At 51.1% G+C, this 25300-nt stretch overlaps 1 protein-coding gene across 5 annotated transcripts in view; it reads right to left on the bottom strand.

Annotated features, from left to right (window-relative positions):
* B3GNT2 (UDP-GlcNAc:betaGal beta-1,3-N-acetylglucosaminyltransferase 2) overlaps positions 1-24167 on the bottom strand; it is a 120275-nt gene extending 96108 nt beyond the window's left edge. Inside the window, exons 1-2 of one of the 5 annotated variants that reach the window (XR_005366120.1) lie at positions 23261-23455; positions 20579-20636 (exon numbers count right to left, since the gene is read on the bottom strand). The gene's annotated coding sequence lies outside the window, so the exon portion shown is untranslated. Of the gene's footprint in view, positions 1-20578; positions 20637-23260; positions 23478-24148 lie in introns of those variants that run through there. The other 4 variants (XM_038551380.1, XR_005366122.1, XM_038551381.1 and 1 more) reach the window with 4 other exon arrangements.
* Between the last annotated feature and the right edge of the window lie 1133 nt (positions 24168-25300).

Raw genomic sequence — 25300 nt, 5'->3', positions numbered from 1 at the left:
TGAGAATGCTGTGAAGTTAACACATGCTGGACAGCCCAGATTAGATGGATGGGAATTCACAAATTCTTTAGCATCTCTAAAAATCTGTCTAGTAGATCCTCATCTAGTTGCTTGCGTTTACCACTGCTAAATAGCTTTGGTTATAGACACAGCAGTAAAAGGTTAAAAACAACAACACGAGCCCCTATCCCATACCCCCACACCCCAAAAGCTTCTGCATATCAGAAAACACGGAAAATAACGAAGTTATGTGGGTGCCCTCAGTTCACCCAATAACCAGCGCCCCCCCATCACCACCCCATTTCTCCCCTCACTTCTCAACCACTACCTACCTCCACCCCTCAAGAATCCCACCATTGGGCCACCAAGAAAGGGTCTTTAAATTTTTTTTGATTGATTGATTGATTGATTGATTGAGAGGGTGGGTGAACAAGGGAATGGGGTTGAGGGGGGAGGGAGAGAGAGAGAATCCCAAGAAGACTCCCACTGCATGCAGGGCTCAATCTCTCAACTCTGAGACCATGATGGGAGTGAAATCAAGAGATGGGTGCTTAACCAACTGAGCCACCCAGGCACTCCAAGAAAGGGCCTCCAGAGAAGGCAGTTTAAAAACCACGAACAAGACATTTCTTACTCCTTAATTCCAATTTGAAAGGGCCCCAAGGCACACACAACCTGAATAACTCAAACACCCATACCCAAGTCTAGGGGTCACACCATTTTAGGTCAGTTCCTTTCGAATGAGCTTTTGGGCAAACCTAAGGAGCAAACTGAAAGTCTCAGTCCAATACACCTTTGGCAACTTAAACTTAAACCTCTTTGCTCTGGGCCTTACTCGCAAAGGAGAAGAGAACTCAAATGGGACACTCAGAATGTACTTGCATGGGCACTTCATACAGGTAAAGAAAAAGCCATATTTTTATAAAATAAATCCTAATTTTAAGGCTTTGGGGTTTTGTTTTGTTTTGTTTTAGCTTCCAGATGAGACAAGATGGTTTGCAAAAACAACCGATTGTCTCTAAATTGGAATAACATTCCTAAAGCTACAGTAGCACTTGACCCAGGATCTCTGATCTCTACATCTTGGGCAGTTCATTTGAACAGCTTGAAGGAAGGGCAATAAGGAAAAGCATGAGGGTGAACGAGAAAGACTACAACGAGAAAGACTACAATGAGGAAGAAGATCTGAAAGCTACTCAGGAAAAAAACAGCACATGCTATAAACAGCTAACACCTGAAGTTTTCAACTCAGGAAAGGAATATGGGTATCAGTAGACTATTTCTGAAATTTCTAGAGTGCAAGAGGTCAGCTCAAGAAAGAAAAAAGGGAAGCACAGAACTCTACGTAGCAGGTTGTGAGCCTCTAAGTTAATTTTCCCAGGGAAAGATTCGGGGTGAATAATATGTGAGATGATTCCAGATAAATGAGCTGGTTATACATCCAGGTTATGGGGCAGGGCTATGGCGACTTGGAATCCAGCCATAACTGTCTGAAGTGATGGTCTGAAGTTTCTGTCACAGAAAGCATTGCTCCTTCTCTTGGGAATACTGTGAGGAAAACATTAGGCTTGCCAACCCTGGCCCCGACTTCCAACTTCATCCACTGCAATTCAGGCCTTTATTTCCATGATCGAGACCCAGCCAGGACTTCCTATCACCTCGGCCAAGACAGGGTTTTTTGGCCCTCAAAGGGACATCATCCCCACTTTATATGTGCTCAAGGATTCCAGTCTGAGGAGCATTTTCTTGCACATTTCTCATTTGCACCCCCGAAGGGAAGCCGAAAGGATAACCCCTTCATAGTGAGAAAAATGGAGGCTCAGAGACGGTTAACTGAGCTGCCTACAAATTACATAAGAGTTACACGACAAGGGTGACATGATGCAGTTTTCTGGTTTGTAATCCAGGGCTCTTTGGATCTCCTTTTTCTACAAGGCACAGCCACATTCTTGTAACCTGACCCAGGTAGGTCAACAGCAAAGTCTCAAAGGCAAGACTAGAAAAACCCAAAGCACAGAGAAACTCTATTTGTCAGCTCAAATGTACACAAGGTACATTTGATCATTACCAAGACTCTCCAAAGAGCGGGATATGGGAGTGCCTAGAAGCTCCCAGCCCCCCTTCTGAGAAGGGGCCAGCCTTCCCTGTCCAAATTCCCAAACATGCAGGTCAGGCTAACTTAACCACTACTTGCTAAAGGGCATTTCTTCCAACCTGAGAAGGAAGGATGGGGAAACCAAGATTCTCGATTATACATTTCCATCGAGTTTAAATGTCATCTTTTATTTGTGACCTGGGTACAGTCCCTCGCATGAGAACTCGGCTTTTGGCAGACTCCTACGACAAACCAAAGTTCATGGAAAGGAGGATAAAACAGTGACCCCCATAAAAATATCTGTGGGAAAAAGCTCTCTGAATTATCTGACTAAATATTCCCATTGCAGACATAAAACCAATACGTGTCCTTTTCTGAGCAGGAAGTTACATTGCTTAAAAAGAATTTGAGTAAGAAAACTTACCCCAAAGCTGGGGAAGATGTTATACAACCCTCACTGTGAAACACAGAATTTTTATCATAACAGAAAAAGGAGATAATCCCATATGCAAACAAAGAATAACCTTAGCGTTTCACCTTGTGCTTGGGAGAGTAAAGGCTCCCCCAGTAAGGACTGAACCGTTTTTGAAATTTCTGAAACACTTCAGTTGGTTCTGTTTAATGGAAAATAACTTCCTTCTTTATTTTATAATTAAAATATTTAGAAAAGCAAGGTAGGAACAGGAAAAATATACTTGTTAGCCGAAAATGGATTACAAAATAGCACAGACGCTATGCTTAAATATGTGAAAGTCCAGATCAAACAACCACACAAAACCAAAACTGGTTTAATCGGGGTTGTAGGGTTGCGGGTTATCTGAACATTCTTTAAGGCTGCCACGTGATGCCCATCCCTGGACGGCGTCCACCGCGGCACGGGGTGCGGAGCACATCACACCCAATCCCTGGTGCGGGGCTCCCGACTACCTGAAGCCCGCGGCGCCAGCCTGTGTCCTGGCCTCGGCTCCACGGTCACGGCCTCACTGCTCGGGGCCCCGCAGGCTTCAGCAGGGCTCTGGGACAACCCCCCGGGCTCGCCTCGGGCCCGTGCCAGGTGTCCGGAGCCAGCCATGAGAAAGGACTATGAACCCATATGCTTCATCTAATAAATACTGCCTGGCACCAGCCATCCCATGGGGCGGATGCTCTCAGAGAGGTGACTTCACTGGCCCGAGGTCACACAGCTGGTAAACGGCCGAGGCAGCAGTCAAACCCAAGCAGCTGGGCCCCAGAGTCGGAGTTTTAAGCCATGATGCAAGCGGATGCCGCCGCACAGGGTCACGACTGACGGGACGCTACTCTTATTTTCCAAGGTCAATCTCCTTAAAAATTATTAAAAAAAAATTATTAAATATTCACAGCCTTATATTTATACATTTTAACCTACAAAACTACCAGGAGTCAAAGTCAGATATGGGGTGTGTGGGGCGGGGTGTAAAAGAGGAAACTTGATTCATGATTACTGCATGAGCCAAATTCTGGGCAAAACACCTCACACACCGCATTCTGCTTCCCAGTGTGCGGTCCACGCAATCCCAGTGTCTCACTCACGGACACTAGCGTGGGAACCACTGAAGCGGACGATCCTCAAAGGTTTCCTCCAGTTCTGAAAGCCCTGGAAACACTGGAACAACCTGCCGGCCAGAAAACATTTTAATGTGGCCATCGACAGCCAGGAGGACTCCTCATCAACTCCGACTCAGGGATACTATCTCTCTGTCTCTGTCTCTGTCTCTGTCTCTGTCTCTCTCTCTCTCTCTCACACACACACACACACACACACACAGCGAAGGAGCTCGGCAGGTTAGGGAGGGGGCCACCAGCACTAGTCCGCACACTCAGGCCCCACCCAACTCCTTGCGGCTGCCCTACACCTCTCCCCCGAGTATTTCCAAGGTTAAGCATAAAAGAAAGGCAGGATCTTCCTGTTACCATTAAATAAAATGAGCAGCCACCGGTCCATCCAGTCGGGCCGAGTGAGGCAGGGAGGCTGGAAATCCGAGCTCTGACTCAACCCCGGCCCGGGCAGGCAGCCTTGGCGCCCGGGAGGCCCTGCTCCTGCTCACCCTCCAGCACACAGCACACACCCACGGCCCCAAGGGGAGGGAGCCCGAGCCCCTGCCGTATCACCAGGCCGGGGGCGCCCGCATGCCTGGGAGAAGTTGCGCAGCACCCTGCAGGCCCGCCGGGCCCCCCACCCTCCAGGGGCCTGGCCAGAGTGGCTTTCCTAAATCCTTATCTCGCAGGCTGCTCCCATCTGCTGCCTGGTCCTTGCCAGCCCTTTCCAGACTCTGCTCCGATAAACAGGGACAGTTTGCAGCTAAGTGGTTCTGGGGGAGATAACAGCTCCGAGCACCCGTGCAGACATGGGGTGACAAGGGTGTGAGCAAAGCAGCTCAGTGGGACCAGAAGGGCTAGGCCATTCCGAGACCCTGTTCCTTGATGGGAAAAAGGAGCCGGGCCTGGGTTCTTGCAGGGCTGGGGAGGGCAGCCCGGGACTTCGCTCACAACCTCACCTAGCGGCTGGCACGGAGAGATCGTGCGTGTCTCGGACTTTGCTTTTTAATCTCTAAGTCGTGGAACAACGGACCACCAGCTAAACCCCGGGAATCTGGTTCCTAGTCACTAGTATGAGTATTAGTACTTCACGTTCGAAATTCAAAGGGAAAAGAACATATAATGAATCTACTCACCCACACATCCCCACAGGCAACATCATACATGGGAAAGTGTCTGGCGGGACATGTTCTCGTCCCCATCTGATCACAGCTCCCCAAAGCCCAGTAGGCTGATGTTCTCAAGTGGTATTTATCATTCAGATAAAATTATCACTAAGTCCATTCTTCAAATAAACATGTACAGAACTTTCAGAAAAGGGAGAAGAAGAAAACTTAGGAAATGATGACAGGGAATGAATCCTCCCGGAGGCTATCTTGACCCTGCCTTTAGTAAAAGTGACAACACTTTTAGACGGGCGGTGTGAAAGTCCATGGAGCTCTAAAACGAGGCTGGTAGCTGTTTGAGGGAGGAAAATGTTCCAGATCCATTTTCACTTGGAAGGTCAGCCTGGCATCTGGAGTCAGCCCAGAATTAAAATCTGGTTCCGCTCCCTGCTAGCTGTGTGACCCTGGGCAAGCTGCTCAACCTCTCTGAGTCTGTTTCCTCATCTGTAAAATGGTGAAGGTCAAACCCACCATTCCAGTCTGTCGCCTACCACTCAACGGGCATTCAAGTTTTCCTCCGAGGGTTCGGATTCCTCCAACACTAAGCACGTTTCTCAAGTTTTGTCATTCGTTGTCCCTTTTATAAATTCTCCCTCGCTAGAAATCTGTCTGTCCCCTACCCCAAACACCACCTCCAAAAGGAAGACCACAGCTTGACCCAGTTAACTGCAGCTGTTAGCTTCTAAGTGCTTCGCAGGGCCCCTCTCCCCAGGTCCCCTATTTGTAACGGATGGGTTCCGCCGACCCCGGACGTACACCCCAGAAATACTTGGATTGCTGCTTCTTCATGCTCTCCCCGTCCAACCAGGAGCCGAGTCTCCTGTGCCCACAATGTGACCTGCACCTCCGGGTCACCTCCTCGCCTCCTCTCCGTCTTCAGGCTCGGCCCCAGCTACCGGGCCAGCCTGCCGCCTTCCTCCCCGCCTTGCTCCCTCCTCCCCTCCTGCTCAGGCTTTAGTCCCCGCACATACACTGTCCCTGCTCGTGCTGCTCCCTCAAAGCAGAACTACCCGCCGTGTCCTCTGACACCCCTCTCTTCCCCACTCCCAGGGCTAGAGCTCAGGGCTCCGTGGCCTCTGGGCTCCTCCAAGAAGAGAGACCTGGGAGACCTGGGCCCGCTCACCCACACGCCCTCGGGCCCAGCGGCACTCCGTAGGGATCCGTGCTTCCCTTCACACCGTCCAGCCAACATCCCCCGTCTCCACGCCATCCACGCCTTAACATTCAACCACAGCAAACACATTTCTCTTCCAGAAAATCTCAGCTTCGCTCTGCCATCTGCAGAGTGCCTGCCTTTTGCCACATGCCTTCCTGGACAGCTCCTACTCCTTCCAAATAAATTAGTTCAAGTGTCACCTCCTGGCTGGAGTACACCCGCCTCCCAGGAGCTGGGGCATCGTCTCCAGATCATGCTGGCCAACGCCTGGGCATATCCCATAACCAAGCTCTTCACATCATATCCCAGCACCTGGAACCTGGGAATCATTCCGCATTTGCTAAATGAGCCGATACTGTGGTCATCTGGTCAAGTTCTTAAATACCATGAGATGCTCGGTAGAAACTGGATTAAACATATACATCTTTTCTCCAAAGAGAGGACACTGGAAAATCACTTTATGTACTGGTAAATGACTCACACGTATTTTATAAATCTCTCTTATCAAAGTAATAAAGTACAATAAAAACAAAAATTTAAAGGATTTTTTCTAGAGTTAAGAGAGAGACGAATTTCAGTAGTGAGCTTGTATTAAATCTGGGAGTTCGGGGACAAGATCTGAAGAGGTAAATGGGGTGGACTATGGCCCAGACCCTCATTTCCTGCAGTCAGCCCCAGACCCACCAAAGACAACATACTTGGGTGTACTCTGACTGGGCGTGCCCCACCTGTGTGTGTGGGAAGGGGTGGGGGGTGGGAATGTACATGCACAGGATTCAGTAGTGCTTCCAAGGGAGGGCTTCATTCCTCCTCCACCCTATCCTCAAATAGGGGAGCCTCCACACCTCCTTCCGGGTGAGGAGAGGACCTTGAGCAATTGTTACCCCATCAAGGCAATGATAGTAGTAGAGGCCCAGGGCAAATAGGCCTCAGGAAGGAAGGTCCTTGGTACAGACTTAAAATTTGAGGGACATCCACTTCCCTAAGGTGGGAAATCATCTTCGAAAAGAAATGCTGAAAGGCAGGCATTTGCTTCCTGTGGAGCTTTTTTTTTTTTTTTTTTTTTTTTTTTAGAGAGAGAGAGAGAGAAAGAAACTCTTAAGCGGGCTCTATGCCCAACACAGAGCCCTAGGCAGGGCTTGATCTCATGACTCTGAGATCATGACCTGAGCCTAAATCAAGAGTTGGAGGTTTAACTGACTGAGCCACCCAGGCGCCCCATTCCTTGGAGCTTAATGTGTTCTGGAAGCCCTTGTTAAGAGCTGTACGTGGCCATGCCTTGGTAAATGTTTCCACTCTGAGCTCCAGGACCTAGATACAAGCAGTACAGTCTGGCAGGCTCTCGACAGGCCCTCAGAGAAAGCCCTGGATTTCTCTCTGCTCCATCCTTCTGTTTGCATAGTTGGGTTACATGGGATGCATTTCAGCCTGGGTCCAACCAGGAGGCAGGAACCACAGTAATTTAAGCACAAGTTTAAGAATCTGATAAGTAATAACTATAAAGATGGAATAGAATTCTAAAGAGTAGGCTTTGGCAGATGAAGAGTACCGGGAAAAGGACAAATGTGGAAGAGAGCTTCCAAGCTTGTCTGACAAGGAATGGATGGCAGAGAAGTTCCCGGGGTCCCAGGCCAGAGAGGGTCCAGGGAGCAGGAAAGCAGGAACAGCCCCCTGGGGATGCAGCCACAAAGCCTGGAACACACAGTCTCCACCAAGAGAACGAGAGAAAACAAACCTTGGAGACGGCTGGGTGGGCACGCAGAGTCCCCACACCCGGGAGTTAAGGTGCTGACCAGGAAGTGGCCACAGCCCGGGACAAAGATGAGGTGGCCGGCTCGCTGGCTGCCCAGGGTCACGGGGCACCAGTATGAATATACGTGGGGCCCCCAGAAGCAGTGGCCTGAGCCCCGGCTCCCCATCCTGCCACCGCCAGAGCCGGATAAGCCATGCCCTGCAGGCCCTAGGAGCGCAGGAAAACAGCAGCTTTACAGGAGCCTGCTTCCAGACACAGAGCCAGGAAGGAAAACCCCACTCTTCCGCAGCACCCTCCCAGAGCCTCAGCTCACAGAAGGCAAAGGCCTCCTGGAAGGCCCGACCCATTTTCACCTGTCAGGCCACACGGGGGGAGTCTGGGGCTGAGAGGCAACGGTCAAGAACTGACCCAAGTCCTCTATCTCTAAATCACCAACCCAAGTTCATCTTCACCCAGACTTTTAGTAAGTCCGAAGTTAGGAGAAAAGGTTTCTTATAAAATGTGGGGCCTGGGCCGCCTGGGTGGCTCCGTCCATTAAACGTCTGCCTTCGTCTCTGCTGGTGATGGGTCCCCGGATGGATGGAGCCTCGGATGGAGCCGGGCCGCTGCTCAGCGGGGAGCCTGCTTCTCCCTCTCCTCTCCCTCGGCCTGCGCCTGCGCCTGCGCCTGCACCTGCACGCTCTCCCTCTAATAAATAAATAAGGCCTTTAGAAAACAAAACAAACCGAAGATCCTATAGACAACAAATAGGTAAGCGTTCATGAGCTGCCGGCAGAGGTCAAGGCAGGACCCGAGTGGGGCCCGGGGTGTCGCCAGCAGAGGTCACGCAGCCGTGGCTCCCGTGGGCCCCGGGGCGGGGGGAGTAAGTGCTGGCGGGCCCAGGGCCTCTCCACAGAGCAGGAGGCCGCACCCGCGCCTACCTGAGCAAGCTGCCCCGACAGCCTGCGGGAATGTGTTCTCTTCCTTCCCAGGCCCTCTACTTAAAGAAACAAAGAAGAAAATGGGCTAAATCACACAGGAGTGGGAATTAAGGGGAAATGAAGAACTCCGCATCCATGTCCATGTTGACAGCAGAGTTGGCTTCTGCGGTCCCGGAGACTTTTATTGGGGAAGTGGGGGGGGAGGGTTAGAGAGAAAGAGAGAGAGAGAGAAGGAGCGCACCTTAAGCAGGCTCGACATCCAGTGCAGAGCCCGACGCAGGGCTCGATCTCCCACCCCTGAGATCATGACCTGAGCCAAGAGCTGAGAGCCAGAGTGGGGGCCACCCAGAAGCCCCACTGAGATTTAACTCCTGTAAAGCAGGTTGGGTTCCCGGGGGGCAAGAGCACGCTCTGAGGAGTCTGTCTCCTATCAGCAGAGCTCTCGCGCACCTGCGGACACAGGGATTTGTGCTGGCTCACCAGACAACTACCAGCGAGTGGTTTAGGATTTTCCGCATAATCAAAAAAAAAAAAAAAATGAATCACCTCATAAATGCATCTTTTTTGTCTTATTATTTCCTTTGGAAAAACTACAGAGAGAAAGAAGACTGTTCTCTCCTCCTCCTCCGTCCCCGCACCAGAAAGGCCAGACCGGTTTATCTGCACCGCACACCCGAGGGCAGGGCCCACACAGGGCACCATCCACCTTGACCCGGGATGCGGTCCTTCTTTTTAAGCTTCACAGAGAATGGACATCTCCCCGTCTTAATTGATGTTCTTTCCATATGCTTCCTTCCTGATTTTCCTTCCTCATGCCCTTTCCCATTTTCCTATGTCGGAGGCTCTCCTCTCATTTCATCTTCACAAGCTCAAAACTATGAAGCCATTCGTCTGAGGCTATGGAGCTAATCCAGGTGGAGGCAGCACTTGGAGCCTGGACCCGGACCCCAAGACTAAGCTCTTACTCTTTCTACCGCACAGGGCCACTGGTCAAGAAGATTTCAAGAATCCCCCAAATAAAGTTGGACTTAACCCTTTCGTGGGAGCTGTTCAGAGAAAATGCGGCCTCTCCACTCCCCTCACCTCCAGCAGCACAGCCTGAAGGAGGGACCCCAGCGAGGGACCCCTGGACGCTGCTGCAGGTGAGAGGTCAGGTCCCCTGGACAGCAGAGGAAAGGGCCCCGCCTGTGTCAGAGAAGATGATCGAAGGCTAAGTGCTGGCCACAAACTGTTCCATCTCAACTTTTCACTGGTTCTCTCCATCACAAGCACACACAGATCACAGACCACTTTCCTTACTAGAAAGAAGACGTAAGAATTTCCTCTCTGGGGCCTGGTCACTCATCTACTCAATTCACCTCATTTACAGAAGAGGAAACCCAGGTACCAGGAGGCCCAGACCTCAGCCGACGCCCCCACAGGGAGAATCAGGACCGTGAGGCCAGCGGTGAGAAGGACTGTCAGTGACCACGTCTCTTCCTCAGTTTGCAGCTTCAGACTCTAGGCCTTCCACATAAACAACAAAAGGGCAAAAAGGCTAGTTGTTTCCAGCACTGCTTTGAGCGGCTCCATCCCTGATCCCCTCCCCTGGGTGTGTTTGTATTACTTCCCCTTTGCTCTTGGAACACCTAACACACATTTATCTGACTTATCCACACTTGTTGTTAACAAGCCTGACACACCCACAGGATGTGGGGGGCCTCAGGGATGGGCTGGGCCACATTCGTTTTCGGGCCACAATCGTTTTCGTTTTCGCATCTCTGGTGTCTGCCACTCAGACAGCACCTGGATACCGAGTCAATGAATCTGAGGGAAAGGAGGGCGTAAAAGGGGAGGAGCAGTAAAGAAACAAAAAATAAAGTTTTTATTTTCGTTTTTATCTTTTTCATCAAGAGTCAATGCTGCTTGTTGAGTATAATTTCACACACAGGCCCTAAATCTCCAGCCCCGCAGAGTCGTGTACCTGGCCGCTGGCTGTCAGTCCAGGCCACTCCTCTTCCTAAGGGGGCCAAGCCTTTTCCAATTCCAGTGCTTTCCCCCTCAATGCCTTACCCCTCACGGAAGCATTAGCTGGTATCATCTGGATGCTGTACGTAACCTAAAAACATCTCAGGAAACAGTCTACTACGATTAAATAAATCCATAAACAAACACAGGCCCAAGGGTTGGAAGGCAATTACAAATTAATAAAAATGCATAAGCATAAATTACAGTACTGGACTAGAAAAGAATCCCATTATATAAACCAAGTTATCAAAATGACCTTGTATAAATGCTTCTAGAAATAAGTAGGCCATCAGCATGGCTTGGCAATCTTGGTATAGAGATAGGGAGGGGAGGAGGTAATTTGGCGCCAGCTTTGTGGACTCCTTTTGTCTACAGACACTTATAAAGAAAAGCTGATGAAATCAATAAGAGAGGGGCACCCGATGGCTCAGGGGTTGAGCGCCTGCCTTCGGCTCAGGGTATGATCCCTGGGGTCTTGAGATGGAGTCCCCGTTGGGCTCCCCGCAGGGAGTCTGTTCTCCTTCTGCCTCTGCCTCTGTGTCTCTCATGAATAAACAGACAAAATCTTAAAAAAAAAAAAAATCAGTAAGAGAGTACTTTGATAGAAGTACTGGAAAAGAGATTAGTGTCATTTTTAAATATATGAATATTTCACCTAAAGACTAGCTTATTTACACAAGGAAAAGTTGTCTCATCAAAGTTTGAAAACTGACTTTCAAAATTGTATCATTCCCCACTACGTAATTCCATGGGTTATGATAACTGACCACAAACATTTTTTATTTTAAAAGAACCATTTTGGGGATCCCTGGGTGGCTCAGTGGTTTAGTGCAGCCTTCAGCCCAGGGCCTGATCCTGGAGACCCGAGATCGAGTCCTGCGTCGGGCTCCCTGCAGGGAGCCTGCTTCTCCCTCTGCCTGTGTCTCTGCCTCTCTCTCTCTGCGTCTCTCATGAATAAATGAATGAATCTTTAAAAAAAAAAAAAAAAAGACTTAAAAAAAATAAAACAATCACTTTAATGTTAAGCACTTGACACCCAATCCAATCTTCCATTTTCTCTGGCATAGAGATTTGTATCTATGTTACTTCCAGCAAGCTCTACAGACAAACTTTCAAATCAACCGCCCTCCCCAATCTTATTAAATTACATGTGGCAATTCTTGACCCTACAAATGTAGAGCTTGAGAGCCTGTCCATCAACCTCCTGCACAATAAAAGTTTACATTTGTCTTCCTTCTAAAAATAAAAATATAACCTCCCCAAATCGAGAGAACATTGTCTGAACATGCTGCAAAAACCGAGGGTGCACACAGCACGTTCCACTTCTTCTGTGACTTTAATATTTAAATCAACACCAATGACATTGATAGTGTTTATTTTAAGTGATTTAATAAATCGCCTGGGGAAGTCTCAATTTCTTGGCTGTTAGGACGCCGGTTCCCGGATGCCCAGTGACACACGCTCACAAGAGCGCCTGCCCTTCCGTGCAGTAAGTGACAGTAAGTGACCCCACGGAGCGCGAGGCCCAGGGAGACCCACCAGGCCTGGAGGAGCGCCTGACTCCAGCGCCCGACTCACTGTCCTGACAACGTGACCGTCGCAGGAAGTTGTGCGGCGCTGGCACGTGCAGAGATTTAGATACTGTCCTACTAAGACAGGAGGACAGGACGGAGCCAACACGTGGGGGGCAAGGCGACCCAGCCTTGGGATCCAGGGACCCAGCCCTGAGGGTCGCAGCGGAGGTTCCTCCGGGTACAGTAAGTCCGCGGCCGCCAAAGCTGGCCTGAGGGCCCCAAGACCGAGAGGGGACGGCGAGCGCCAGGAACCGGGGAGCCAGGTGGGCCCCCAGCCCGCGCCCAGCCCGCCGCCGCTCCGCTGAAGGCCAGCGTGGGGCCGGGGGCGACCCCCCATTAGGCACTCTCACCGCCACCTGACCTCGAGCCAAGCAGGCGGCCCTCAGAACCCTCCCAGAGAAGGCCGAGGCCCCGCACCCCCGAGGGGCGACCGACTCCTGTCCTCCGCACCCACCCCTGTGCTCCGGGTAGCCTCCCCCAGCCTGAAACACTGCCCGCCCTCCTCCCAAAGACCCAGGTTCAAATCCCCCCGCCTCTTCCTGAGGTCGTCCTTTATGTGCTTCATCTCCCGACCTGCACTTGGGATTGCCCCCAAACTGGAACCTCTCAGGAAGAACAGGTGACCAGAGCTGATTACCTAGAACCTACCCCTCACCCCCAGCACTGCTTCCGGGCCCAAACGGCTGCAGGTGAGGCAAGATCCCCTCTCCCCAACCCCGAGGGAGGCAGGACCGAGCCCCCGCAACACACACACACACACACACACGCACGCTGTAACCCCAAGGTGAAAGCACCCCAACCACTGCTCCTCACACATACTGAGGATCCAATTAAACTGCGCCTCCCCCTGGGAAGCCACGTCTTCTCCAGAGTCAGGGACCATCCTCATCCCAGAAGAATCCCTTTGTAGTGACAAGTGACCCTAGGGTGGCAACCTCAGAGTGGGGTACCAACAAGCAAACCGCCGCCCCTCCCTCAGTTCCCTTCTCCTGGATTCCTTTCCCTTCCCTGCCTCTCTTCCTTTTGTCAAATGTTAAATCTCAAGAAGTTACTAAAAGAAGCTTCAGGCCCGGTTTTTAAGTTGCTTTTTTTTTTTTCAAATATCAAAATAAATCACACAGATTTAAAATACTTTCAAGCCTTCTATCCAAATGTCTTATTAAAAGGGGCCTGTTCAACCAAGACTTATGTCCACATATTTAAAGGGATGAAATGGTAACACTTCCTTCTCTGGCCACCTGCCAAGAAAAATTTATGTTGCCAAAATAAAAGAGATTATGTTTGCTCAATATACAAGCACAGGACAGAGCAGCTTAGAAACTGGGCCTCTTGTACCAAGCAGCTTAAATCATCTGATTTTAAGTGTGTCTGTGAATGTCACCTTCACATGTCCTAGGCTCTCCCCTACTTGGAGACGTCAGGGGCCGTACAAATCCGTGTGTCACCCGGTGCACATCCTCTGCTCACTTCTCCCTTCCCGGGGGGTCCAAACACTCCCACAGTTTCTACTTCTCCAACCGGTGGGTGACCTGGAGGTCCTGCAGGACTTGCGCTCCACAAAGCCGCCTGCTCAGGCAGGGGTTAAGGGCGAGGCCTGCCACGCTGAAACCAGTGACAGCCACCTGAGGCTTCCTTAGATCACTCTCCCTATCTGTACCCGTTTGAAAATTTCCATTATAAAGAGGCGTTTTGTTGTTGTTTTTTTTTTTTTTTAAGGATCCATCAGACCCTTAAGGAAAAAAATTCAAAAGAGAAAAACATTCAGTTAAAAATAGGAGTATTCATGAGAGATATTTTAAGTTCATTTGAAGAAAATAATTCCTTATGTGGTGAAGAGAAGAAAAATAAAATGGCTGCATCTCATTTACTGTGAGAATAAAAGCTACATAAGTTCCTTATAAACAAGCGTCAGATTCAGCCATAAAACCATAAATGTAAAATATATTCCTTTAGTTCCAAATGTTAACTATTTAGAAAAGATGGTAACTGAAAGAAAAAAGAAAAGAAAAGAAAAGAAAAGATGGTAACTGGAACAAACCCAATTAGACTCTTTCAATGCTGAACAAAGATATTTGATTCTGAAAACATCACTAGGCTTCCCAATGAATACTCTAGAGCCAGACTTGAAGGTTTTATTTTGTTTTGTTTGTATTTTAAACCTAATTGTGTTACTCTCTGACCGGGACTCAAAAAAGCAGCACTCCAGAGAAGCATTTGGATGTTAAGTGCTTTTCAAAGAAAATATAAAACAACATAATGCTGAAGCACAAATTAAAGACCTTAGCAAGTCCATGGCCCGTGGAAGTAACCTTACTGCAGTGTTCATGCTTTCAGACTCATGACTGCGTTGGATTTAAACACTCCACCTGTGAGGCTGGCCGTGCAGGGCTTTTTCCTATTTCTTCGGGGGTGGAGGAAGCAACAGAAGCTAAGTAGGTTGCCATGGTTACAAAGGTTTTTTTGTTTGTTTTTCTTTTTCTTTTTTTTTTAAGATTTTTATTTATTTATTCATGAAAGGCACAGAGAGAGAGACAGAGAGAGAGGCAGAGACAGAGGCAGAGGGAGAAGCAGGCTCCACGCAGGGAGCCCGAGGTGGGACTCGATCCCGGGACCCCAGGATCATGTCCTGAGCCAAAGGCAGATACTCAACCCCTAAGCCACCCAGGCGTTCCTGTTTTTCTGCGTTTTTTAAAGTCAGCCCTGGAACCAAAATTTACTTCAAATTCTCTACGTGGACCACTCAGTTCGCACTAAGTCACACCCCAGCCCTCGAGATTAGGGCGGCCTTGACACAGCTCCAGGCACAAGCCCCTCCTCCCCCCTCCTATCGACACCCTGAAAAGGTTCTGCCCCTGCCCCACCTTCCCAAGTCCCTTCACCCTCTAGGATCTCCGTAGTGCTTGGTCCCTCCGGACTCCCCAGGGCACCTATCACGGCCCCCACCCCAAATTCAAGACCGCGGAACCCAGATTCTCTTCCTCATTCTCCTACATCTTTGAAGCTTTGCTCCTGGCCCCACAGGCCTGGGCTCAGGCCTATTGCTGGGTCGCCCTTGCGCGTAGCCGCCCCTGGACCCCACCCCCCAGATGCCACTGCAGCCTCCCATGTTCAAAATGTCAAATAAAAAGGTCCCCGTGTACCCGTCCGCGTAGATCCCCCTTCACACCTTCCTGTACTGGTTTCCAAATCCCAGGCCAGCGACCAGGACGCTTTTCACTTCTCACTCTCTTTCGAATAAAGCGCACAGATACACTCTAGTCCCGCGCAGCCCGGTCGGTTTGGGCCCTCGGTGTCCCCGGAGACTGAGGAAGTGAGCAAAGGCAGCACCTACGTCTACGGAGCAGGGTTTGAAACCGACAACCAAGAGTAGAGGCCAGAGGCCCGTGATCTAAGGCCGATACGAGCTGAGACAAATACACAGGACGGCAGAGATGATAAGGATAAAAGGAGTCAGACAAATCCTTCTTCTCAGAAAGAAAGTGGCAGGAGCGGGGCCAGACAATTCTAGGAAGGGGGACCGGCCACCACGGAGGGCAGGGGCGGGACCGCGCCTTCAGCCTGAGGAGAATCGCAGCTCCTGGAGGTTTCTGAGTAGAGAAGGGCATCAAGTAATTTCAGTTTTTAAATATTCCTCCGCCTTCTTTCTGAGAATAGACTGTTGTGGGGCAAATGAGAAGCAGTGCCCCATCGGGAGGCTGTAAAATGAGCCAGGCCCATGATCACAAGCTGCCCTGCATCCTCCTAAAGGCAAGCCTGACCTTGACACGTCACGACATCCTCTCTGCCAGAACTTTCCATGGCTCCCACGACCTCCATAAGTATCAAGTACCACGTCTTCGCATGGTCACTGGCCTGCACCGTGTCCATCACCCCTTCCTAGACACCCTGACCTCCAAACCCGTGGGATCACCTGCTATTTCCCTGACACACTGCCCCAAGCCTCTAAGTCTCTGCCCTCCAAAAAGTTATTAACTCATCCGTTAAGGCTAAGCCCAAACACCACTTCCTCAGGAAACCTTTCTTGGCTGCCCCCCAAAACTGCACATGGCTTGCACCTCAACGGGAGCACTCTTTCATCATTTCTGGGTTAGAGTTTCCCACAGACTGCTAACTCGAGGGCAGAACTGTGCCTGACGCATCTAGGAATATACATGGGGCCGAGCACAGTGCTAGGCATACAGTAAGTGCTCAATTGATGCACACTGGCTAAGTGAACAAAATGCTCCTCTGATTATATACCATCTTGAGGTCTTGGGGGGAAAGGGTCCCAAGGACAGGTTTTCTCTCTCAGCTACTGTAATCTGGAAGACCGGGGTCCTGGTGGGAGTACTGGGGGACTTCCACGCCCAGCACTGCTGATAATAGTACAGCCACATCCCCAGAATGGGGATGGATTTGAACCCAAGCCTTCAAAGCCTCCTGCCCTCTCAGCCAGGTATCTCTAGGCAGGCCCATATAATCCATTTTAAATTTACCTAAAGTATCAGCAATGCATTTTCTTCTAAGCCTATTCTAGAAGTGTACACATACAAAGAAAAGAACCTGGAAGGATCCAAGCCAAGTTAAGGGTAGTTACAGTGTTAAGAGATGGTGAAATTAATTTTATTTTCCTTTACCTTACCTTGAGCTTTCCCCCTAATTAAACATCGTAAGGAAAAAAAAGTCTTTTAGAAAGAATGCCACAGTACCACCCGAGTTATATTCAAAGCATGGCTCCAAAAATAGAAAGTGTCCAAAAAGTCCACCAAAAACACTGGGAACATGAGACCACTGAATATATCATATCACTTGCAGAGGAAGATTACAGAAGCTGCAAATGTTTTAAAAGGCAGGTCTGAGCCTAACAACTGGCCCTGTGCTTTCACTTCTGAAATAATTATTTCACAAAATTTAAGGCAGTAAACCTTGTTCCTGGGTACCCCAGGCACTTACCGTTGCCTCCTATCTCCACTCTCCCACAGACTTCATAATCCGGGTAAGCTGTCACTACTGCACCACAGCCTATACCATGCAGGTGACCTCCAGTGACTGATCAACTAACTCTAAATGGGACGTTTCAATGACTGTCATTTAATGACTTATACAGGAAATGTCAAGTAAAATAACAGGAGGAGCGTCTGGGTGGCCCAGTCCATTAAGTGTCTGACTCTTGATTTGGGCTCAGGGCATGTGGAGTCTTTGAGACTCTTTCTCCTTCTCCTTCTGCCACTCCCCACTGTGGTCTCTCTCTTGCTCTCCAAAATAATCTTTAAAACAATAATAAGAGGGATCCCTGGGTGGCGCAGTGGTTTAGCGCCTGCCTTTGGCCCAGGGCGGGATCCTGGAGACCCGGGATCGAATCCCACGTCAGGCTCCCGGTGCATGGAGCCTGCTTCTCCCTCTGCCTATGTCTCTGCCTCTCTCTCTCTCTCTCTGTGTGACTATCAATAAATAAATTAAAAAATTAAAAAAAAAATAATAAGAGATCAGTTATCAAGAAATAATATGTTGGAGATCCCTGGGTGGCTCAGTGGTTTAGCACCTGCCTTCAGCCCAGAACGTGATCCTGGATTCCTGGAATCGAGTCCCACATCGGGCTCCCTGCATGGAGCCTGCTTCTCCCTCTGCCTGGTGTCTCTGCCTCTCTCTCTCTCTCTCTCTCTCTCATGAATAAATAAAATCTTTTTTAAAAAGAGATGTCTTATTTAAGCTGAAAGCTACATCAACAAAGTGTTGAATCAACAAAGACTTGGCTTCTAACTTTCAGTAAAAGGCCAACATAACTTGTATAGCCTATTAAATAGCATATTAAAGCAAGGAAGATAGAATTGCTTTAGTTATCTTTTTCTTTTTTTATAGATTTTTTCAAATATTTTATTCACTTATTCAACAGAGAGAGCACATACACACGCACAATCCAGGAGGGCAAGAGCAAGATGGAAAAGCAGGTTCCCCAGGGCCTTGGGATTATGACCTGAGCCACTGGCAGACACTTAACTGACTGAGCCACCCAGGCATCCCAAGATTTATTCATTTATTCTGAGAGAGAGAGAGGGACAACACACAGGTGAGTTGGGGGAGGAAGCAGAGGGAGAGAATCTCGAGCAGACTCAGCACTGAGTGTGCTCAATCCCACAGCCCATGAGATCACAACCTGAGCCGAAACCAAGAGTCAGACACTAAATTCTTAGGGTCTAACTAACTCCGTTAGTTATCACCTTTTTAAAGAAATAGGGCACCTGGGTGGCTCAGTCAGTTGGGCACCTGCCTTTGGCTCAGGTCATGATCCCAAGGTCCTGGGATCAAGTCCCACCTTGGGCTCTTTGCTCAACAGGGAGTCTGCCTCTCCCTCTCCCTCTGCCTGCTGCTGCTCCCCTTACTTGTGCTTTCTGTCACATAAATAAAATTGAAAGAAAAGAAAAGAAGAAAAGAAAAGAAAAGAAAAGAAAAGAAAAGAAAAGAAAAGAAAGAAAAGAGGGACAAAGAAATGGCATGGCAAGCACAGTGCTAGATATTTTAGGTATATGATCACGTTAATCTTCTTATTAAATCTGAGATAGAGCTTCATCTCACCCACTTCACAAATGAAGAAACTGAGGCTCAGAGTGGTTAAGTAACTTAGTCACAGTAACCACAGTCACACAGTGGCAAAAACCAACTCAAAACCAGGTCTGTTTCACAAGACTATACACAGTATGATTCTGTAATTCCACTTATATTAGGTTCAAGAACAGGCAAGAACAATCCATATGAAAGGAGTCCCATCTGAGATGTCTGAAAGTCAGAGTAACAGTTCCCCTCTAGAGAGTGGATAGTGACTGGAAAGGGGCCCAGGCACCTTCTGGGGTACTAAAAAATGTTTGCTTCTTGAGCAGGGTGGTGGATTCAGGAGCTGCCCACAGCATTACAGCATTTCCCACTTCATGCTAGACCTCGAGTTTAAAAAAAAAAAAATTCTTCATCTGATTGACTCCAAGTTCCTACTCTTAACCACTAAACCACCACACCGCCCCTCGACAGAACCTGGCCACACGCTAGAATTGATTCCCTTGGACAATCATTTTTAAAAAGTATTCTGGTAAACACCGTACATCCTAATCGCATCAGAGTGAAGGCACTGGAACAATAAACCAGTTTTTAAATGCCGCAGAATGAAAAGTAGAAAGTATCAATTTCCTGGCTACTGGGAATTTCCCCCCTGTAGCCACATCAGAATATAATTTCAAACCCGGCTCTAAGGGAATGTTCACAGATGTACAGAAAATAATCTGTAACAAAGTTAACCCTGGAAATACCTAAACTAAAATTACATAAACTATTTCAAGACATGTTATAACTTTATCAACAATGCTGACTCTCAAAAGAAATGTGAATTTGGGGGGCACCTGGCTGGCTCAGTTGGTAGAGCATGAGACTTTCAATCTCAAGGTCGGGAGTTCAAGATCCATGCTGGGCATGGAGGCTATGGAAAAAAAAAAAAAAAAAAAAGGAAATTTGGATTTTGTTACAAAAATTAAGAAAGGCAAGGGGACAAAGCTGAGGGACAAAGAACATAACAGTTCACACAGGAAGTCCAAATCTCAGCTCCAGAGTTCTAGCATAGAGAAAACCAGTACGATTAACTTTCTCCAGCAGTGATTGTACCACATTTGCCCTAATAACAAATTCTCCATCAAGTACAAGTTCTTCCCACCAACGCTGTGTTCAGACTAGCAAAGCCTCACCACCAGATGATGATGAAATCATTACATCAATTCTCTAAAAGTCATACCACACACATGTACCTCTTATTCGAATGGTAATTGCCTCTCCAGAGAGTGGAATTTATTCATCCCACAATTTGGGGACATCTTTGGGAAGCACCTAGTTAACAGTCATCCCACCCTGGGGGGGGGGGGGGGGGGGGGAGGGTTGTGAGGGAGGAGGCAGCTGTATCTCCACACCTGTTGGCTGGATGTACTGTGGTCCCTTACTGGGGCTTTCGATCAGGTCAGCCAAGAAACCCAACTTTCAAATTGTCAGAGCCCAGTTTAATTCATGTTTCAAGGTTCTGTATACACTAAAATTGCCAGGCAACTGACTGAAATGATTTTAGTTCCTCCTGAGCATTTGCACATAAGACCATAAATTTGCCTTTACGAGAATTTTCCAGTATCTGTAACTTATACACCACAATTGGGCATGTTGCGATAGATTATATAACCAAATATTATCCCAGGTGCAAGAATCATAATGTTTATGAAAGTAACCACTGGTATCTATTAATTGTTAAAGTCTTTAACAAACTGTCCAATAAAACTGTCAAAAGAAAACTAAGTAAAGTTAAATATTGTGGCTACTAAGCAAGTTAGAAATAATTAAAAGCACTGACCCAGTGTGTTAAGAACAGAGTATGCTTCAGGCACATTCACAGCACGGGGTCGGGATCCCTAAATTATGGTTTAAAAAGAAACAAAACAAAAAAATAGCATTACTAGAACACATTAAAACTTAAAGATTCAAAGTTTCTTTAAGAAACAATGGATTCATCTTTTCATCCTGCATCAGCTGAAAAAGCCCCATGCATTTCGATCCAGAACATCCTAGCTTTGTACCAACAATGCAATCATGTTAAGCAGAATGATCCACTTTTTTTAGATTCTTCATTTCCTAATATAACTCCGTTTTTCCCAATGTACCTCTAAAAAAGGGCACATATTTTAACAAGTTGAATAGTGAAAAATCAACCATGAATTATTAGTTCCACTTTCCTCGTTTAGTAAAACCGTAGTATCTTAGAATTGGAGAAATCTAAATTGTGTTTTTTTCAACAAAGAACTCTTCAAAACTACAAGCCCATTATAGTTATCCTTCAGAAACCGGGGGGGGGGGGGGGGAATCGTAATTTTTTACAAGCATATTATGTTTATTTTCATCAAAGGATTACTTCATTTCTTGGATTTTAAAAGCTTTATCTGCATCTGCCAAATGTGGCTGATTTCGGCCTCAGTCAGACCAATCTAAATGGTTTCCAGTTACTGTTTTTGGTAAGGGGAAGTTGGTGCCTAGAGGGACTTCTATACCCGTTACTACGCAGTGACCACCACTCATTAAGCGCCTCTTAACTCCCATGAGGCAGAGCCAGGAGCCATGAGGCAGAGCCATGACAAACATGATCCCATTTGTCCTCAAAACCAATGTTGCAGAGTAGGCCCTGCCATCCCCCAACCCTGCTACGGAAAATAAGGCTGGGATGATCAACAACCTGCCTGAGGACTGAGCAGTATGTGGCAGATTCAGGACCAGTAAACGTGGGGGGGGGACTTGAACTTTTATGGAGAATTAGACCTTCCATCAACACACATGCCATCTGCACAAAAACTAAACGAAGAGCCGAAGAGCCGTGAGCCCCTGCTCTTGGGAGATGGCCAAGGGGGAAAAGCAGTATTTCAAACTGAGAAAGTAATTTCAAACGTGAGATCCAAAGATAAAGACATCCGGGAAGCTGGGCAGGGAAGAGCCTCCTCTACTTACACAGAGAATTCTATAGGGTTCTGCGCTTCTCTGGTCTTAAAAGCCCATCGGATTTAAGAGCACAGGGGCTGGGGACCCCTGGGGGGCTCAGCGGTTTGGCGCCTGCCTTCGGCCCAGGGCGTGACCCTGGAGACCCAGGATCGAGTCCCGCATCAGGCTCCCTGCATGGAGCTTGCTTCTCCCTCTGCCTCTCTGTCTCTCATTGATAAATAAAAATCTTAAAAAAAAAAAAAAAAAAAAGGCACAGGGGCTCTGTGTAACGCTCTCCCTAGTCCCGCACGGGCGCGACCCGGACACCGCGGGGCTCCCGGGCGCTCGGACTGGCCGGGCTCGGCCACCCCCGCCCCTTCCCGGTCCCAATCCTCACCCCGCGGGCCACCTCTCACCGGAAGAATCTGTTATAACAAGTGGGCGCCCGTGTGCACCAAGGGGTTTGGCAATCCGGGCTCCCAGCGCGGCTCCCACCGGGGAGGGCGGGACGACGCCGTCCCATTGTCCTAAACCATCTTTCTACGAGATTGGGAAGGTTCGGGAGGCCGCGGGAGCGGGGACAACGTGCCGGCGTGTTCCCGGGTGTTGAGCAGGAGAGGGAGCCTCCAAGCCAACGCGAGCTCAGAGGCATTCACGTCCCAGGCAGGCTCTCGCGCCCGGACACTTGTGGGCAGAGAACGGGTTTGGGGCTCCACGGCCCTAAGCCCAAGCCCCCGTGGCCCGGATACTAAGGTGACTCGGTCTCACTACCCCCAGGAGGGTCCGCCTGCCGCGGCGGAGGGGGGGGGGGTCCCTCCAGGACGTCCGGGCGCGCCCCAGCCCCAGCCCCAGCCCCAGCCCCAGCCGGCGGGGTCCCTCCGAGCGCCCCCGCGCCGCCCCCCCAGCGAGGTGCTCTGCAAACGCCGGCCTGGACGCGCCCGCGGCAGCACCCCCCTCCCCCCCTCCCCTCCCCCGCTCGCGGACGAGCAGCCTGGTTAATCATTCAACGCGGGCGGCGTGGAACAATTTTTTAGAGGTCAGAGCGGAAGGTTCTCCCTAAGTTTCAGAGCAAGCAGCCTCCGGGGGCCCGGGGGCCCGGGGGCCCGGGGGCGGCGGCGGCGGGGGGGGCGGGGAGCGCGGCCCGCGGCTCCGAGGCTCCCCGAACACCTGATCTCCCCCTGCGGCAACCGAGGCCGGCGCAGTGCGCGGGCGGGGCGAGGGGTGCGAGCCCGGAGCCGCGCTCCGCCCCAGGCGCCCCTGCCCGCGGCCCGCATCCCCCGCGCGGGCCCCCCGGAAGCTGGGGTGCAGCGAGGAGGGGGCGTCCCGGAGCCCCGCGGGGGGTGGGGGAGGGCGGGCGGCGGAGAGGACGCGCAGCCGCGGGCGTCCCTACCCCCGGCCCCGGGGCGGGGAGGCGGGGGAAGGGGGCGCCGGGATGCGGCGGGAGCACAGGGCCGCCCTCCTGCCGGGGCGCGCCGCGGGAAGCCCGAGTCGGCGACGGACGGCGCCGGGAGGGAGGCGGGCAGGGCCCGGCCGGCGGGCGGGGGGGGGCGGCTCGCAGCCCCGGCCCTACCTTGTCCGGGAGCAGCTCCTGCTCAGCGGGGCGGGGGCGGGAGATCCCGGCCGCATCCACGTTCCGGCCGCTCGGCGCGGCTCAGCCCGGCGACCGCCGCCGCTCCCGCTCCATCCGTTGCACCGCGAGGGGCGGCCCGGTGGCGTCGGCGGCGAGGGAGTCCCCGGCGCGGCCCGGCCCCGGCACTTGTTGCCGCCTCGGCCGCTGCGCCTCTCACTCCCGGCTCCGGCTCCCGGCGCCGCCGCCGCCGCCGCCGCCTCTGGGCGCCCGGCCCCGCCCCCGCCCCGCCCCCGGGCCCGCCCCCGCCCCGCCCCGCGCGCCAATCGGGCCCGGCCCCGCCCCCCGCGTCACGGCCCCGCGGGGCCCGCAGCCCCGCGCCCCAAGTTTGGGGGAGGCCGCGCTGCGCCCACGACTCGCCCGCCTTCCCCGGCTCGTGCTCCTCCTGGCTTCCAGGGACCTCCCCTCGGGGCCCCCAGGTCCACACGGGGAAGGCGGAGGGTTAAAGCAGGGGAGGGGGACCCCAGACAGTAGAGCCCCTCGGAAGGGCAGGGCTGCCGGCCGGGTTCCCGCCCCGTCTAACCTAGAGCAGCGGCAGGTCGCCCCCGGCGCGGGGCGCCTGATGCTGGGGGACGAAGCGCAAAGGCGGGGTAGGACCCCCGCGACCTTCTCCGGCAGAACCGGCCTGGGCCTGGGCCTGGGCCGGCCCGCGGCCCCCCCGCCAGCCCAGGGACGCCACTGCCACCCGCCCGGGAATGGGGGGGGGGGGGTCGTGCGGAGGGTTTCCTCGCGGTGCAGAAACGCGGGGTGTCCCGACGCCGCGCCTCCAGCCGCGCCGCCCACAGGGCAGGGCGGACACCCCGGAGCCCACAAGGCTGACCTCTGACACACCTGCGCTCCCCCTCCTGGGTGGCGCCTGGGCGTGGACTGCACCTCGGGCCGACGCACCTGGGCGCACCGACGCACCTCCCGGCCGGCGCCCCCGCTGGCTCGCCCGGGCACTGCACGCCGAAGGGAGCTCCGCCTCCCGCCGCGCGTGGGGCACGTGGGGCGCGCAGGTCCGGCGGGCGCCGGGGTCCGGGAGGCGGCGCAGCTCGGAGGGGCGCCGGGGGGTGGGGTGGGGTGGGGGGGCAGAAAGCACCTCCCTCTCTTGGTCCTTATCTCTTCGGGAGCACAGAGAGTCCCCTTTATACTAGTAAGACGGCGATTAAGGACTCTCTACCCTCAAATATTTGCATTTTTTTTCCCGAAGGCTTTCGGAGGCGGGATCGGCCGAAGGGGAGGGAGCTGCCAAAGTAGGAATGTCAGGCACCCGGGAGCCCGGCGCCCTGCACGGTGGGTCCTTAGCTCTTATCTCAGCGAGGAGCACGTTGCTGCGGGATGCGCCGAGCCTCGTGGGTGCAACTCTTCGAGACACAGGAATTCGCAGTCCGACCTGGGAAAGTTTGGATTTCGCAGCCTTCGGACCTTTTTTTTTTTTTTTTTTTTTTTTTTGCTTTTATGTTGCGCACACGCTTCTCCCAAGACCGAAACAAGAAAAGTCCAAGAAACAAGTTGGATTCTGTGTCTTCCTAGAAAAACAAGAAGGGTGCGCGCTGCCTGCCAACCGGGGTTATCTCGAGTGGGGGGGCTGGGAGTGTGAGAAGGGGGGGAGCTGGATTTTATCCCCTCACCGACTTTGAATTTTGTACTTTTCCATTTGCGGTAACTGTCCTAATTTAGAAAGCTAATAAAACATTTTGAAAGAAATAGAGAAATTGGGAATTCTTCAAGGACTCTACAGAAAGTATAAATTAATGAACCGACAAAGCCTGTGCTTTCCTTCTGCATGAAAAGAATTAGTCCTGAGTCCGTGTTCCTTGGTTTAAATAAAGATGCCTCTAGGCTGCTATTCTGATTAAATGCTGTGGTGGGACCAGACTGCATCTGAAGATTTTTCTGTGCCATCAGATTGATAGATGGTTTCTATGCACAGTGTCTTCCCTGTAAACGGGCAGCCAGTAGCCACAGACATACTTTGAGGGGCTGCCTGCCAAGGAGTTT

Source organism: Canis lupus, chromosome 10 (genome assembly GCF_011100685.1).
Source record: "Canis lupus familiaris isolate Mischka breed German Shepherd chromosome 10, alternate assembly UU_Cfam_GSD_1.0, whole genome shotgun sequence".
Taxonomy (NCBI): domain Eukaryota; kingdom Metazoa; phylum Chordata; class Mammalia; order Carnivora; family Canidae; genus Canis; species Canis lupus.
The sequence above is the reverse complement of the archived record's forward strand: the minus strand, read 5'-3'. Positions and strand labels throughout refer to the sequence as shown.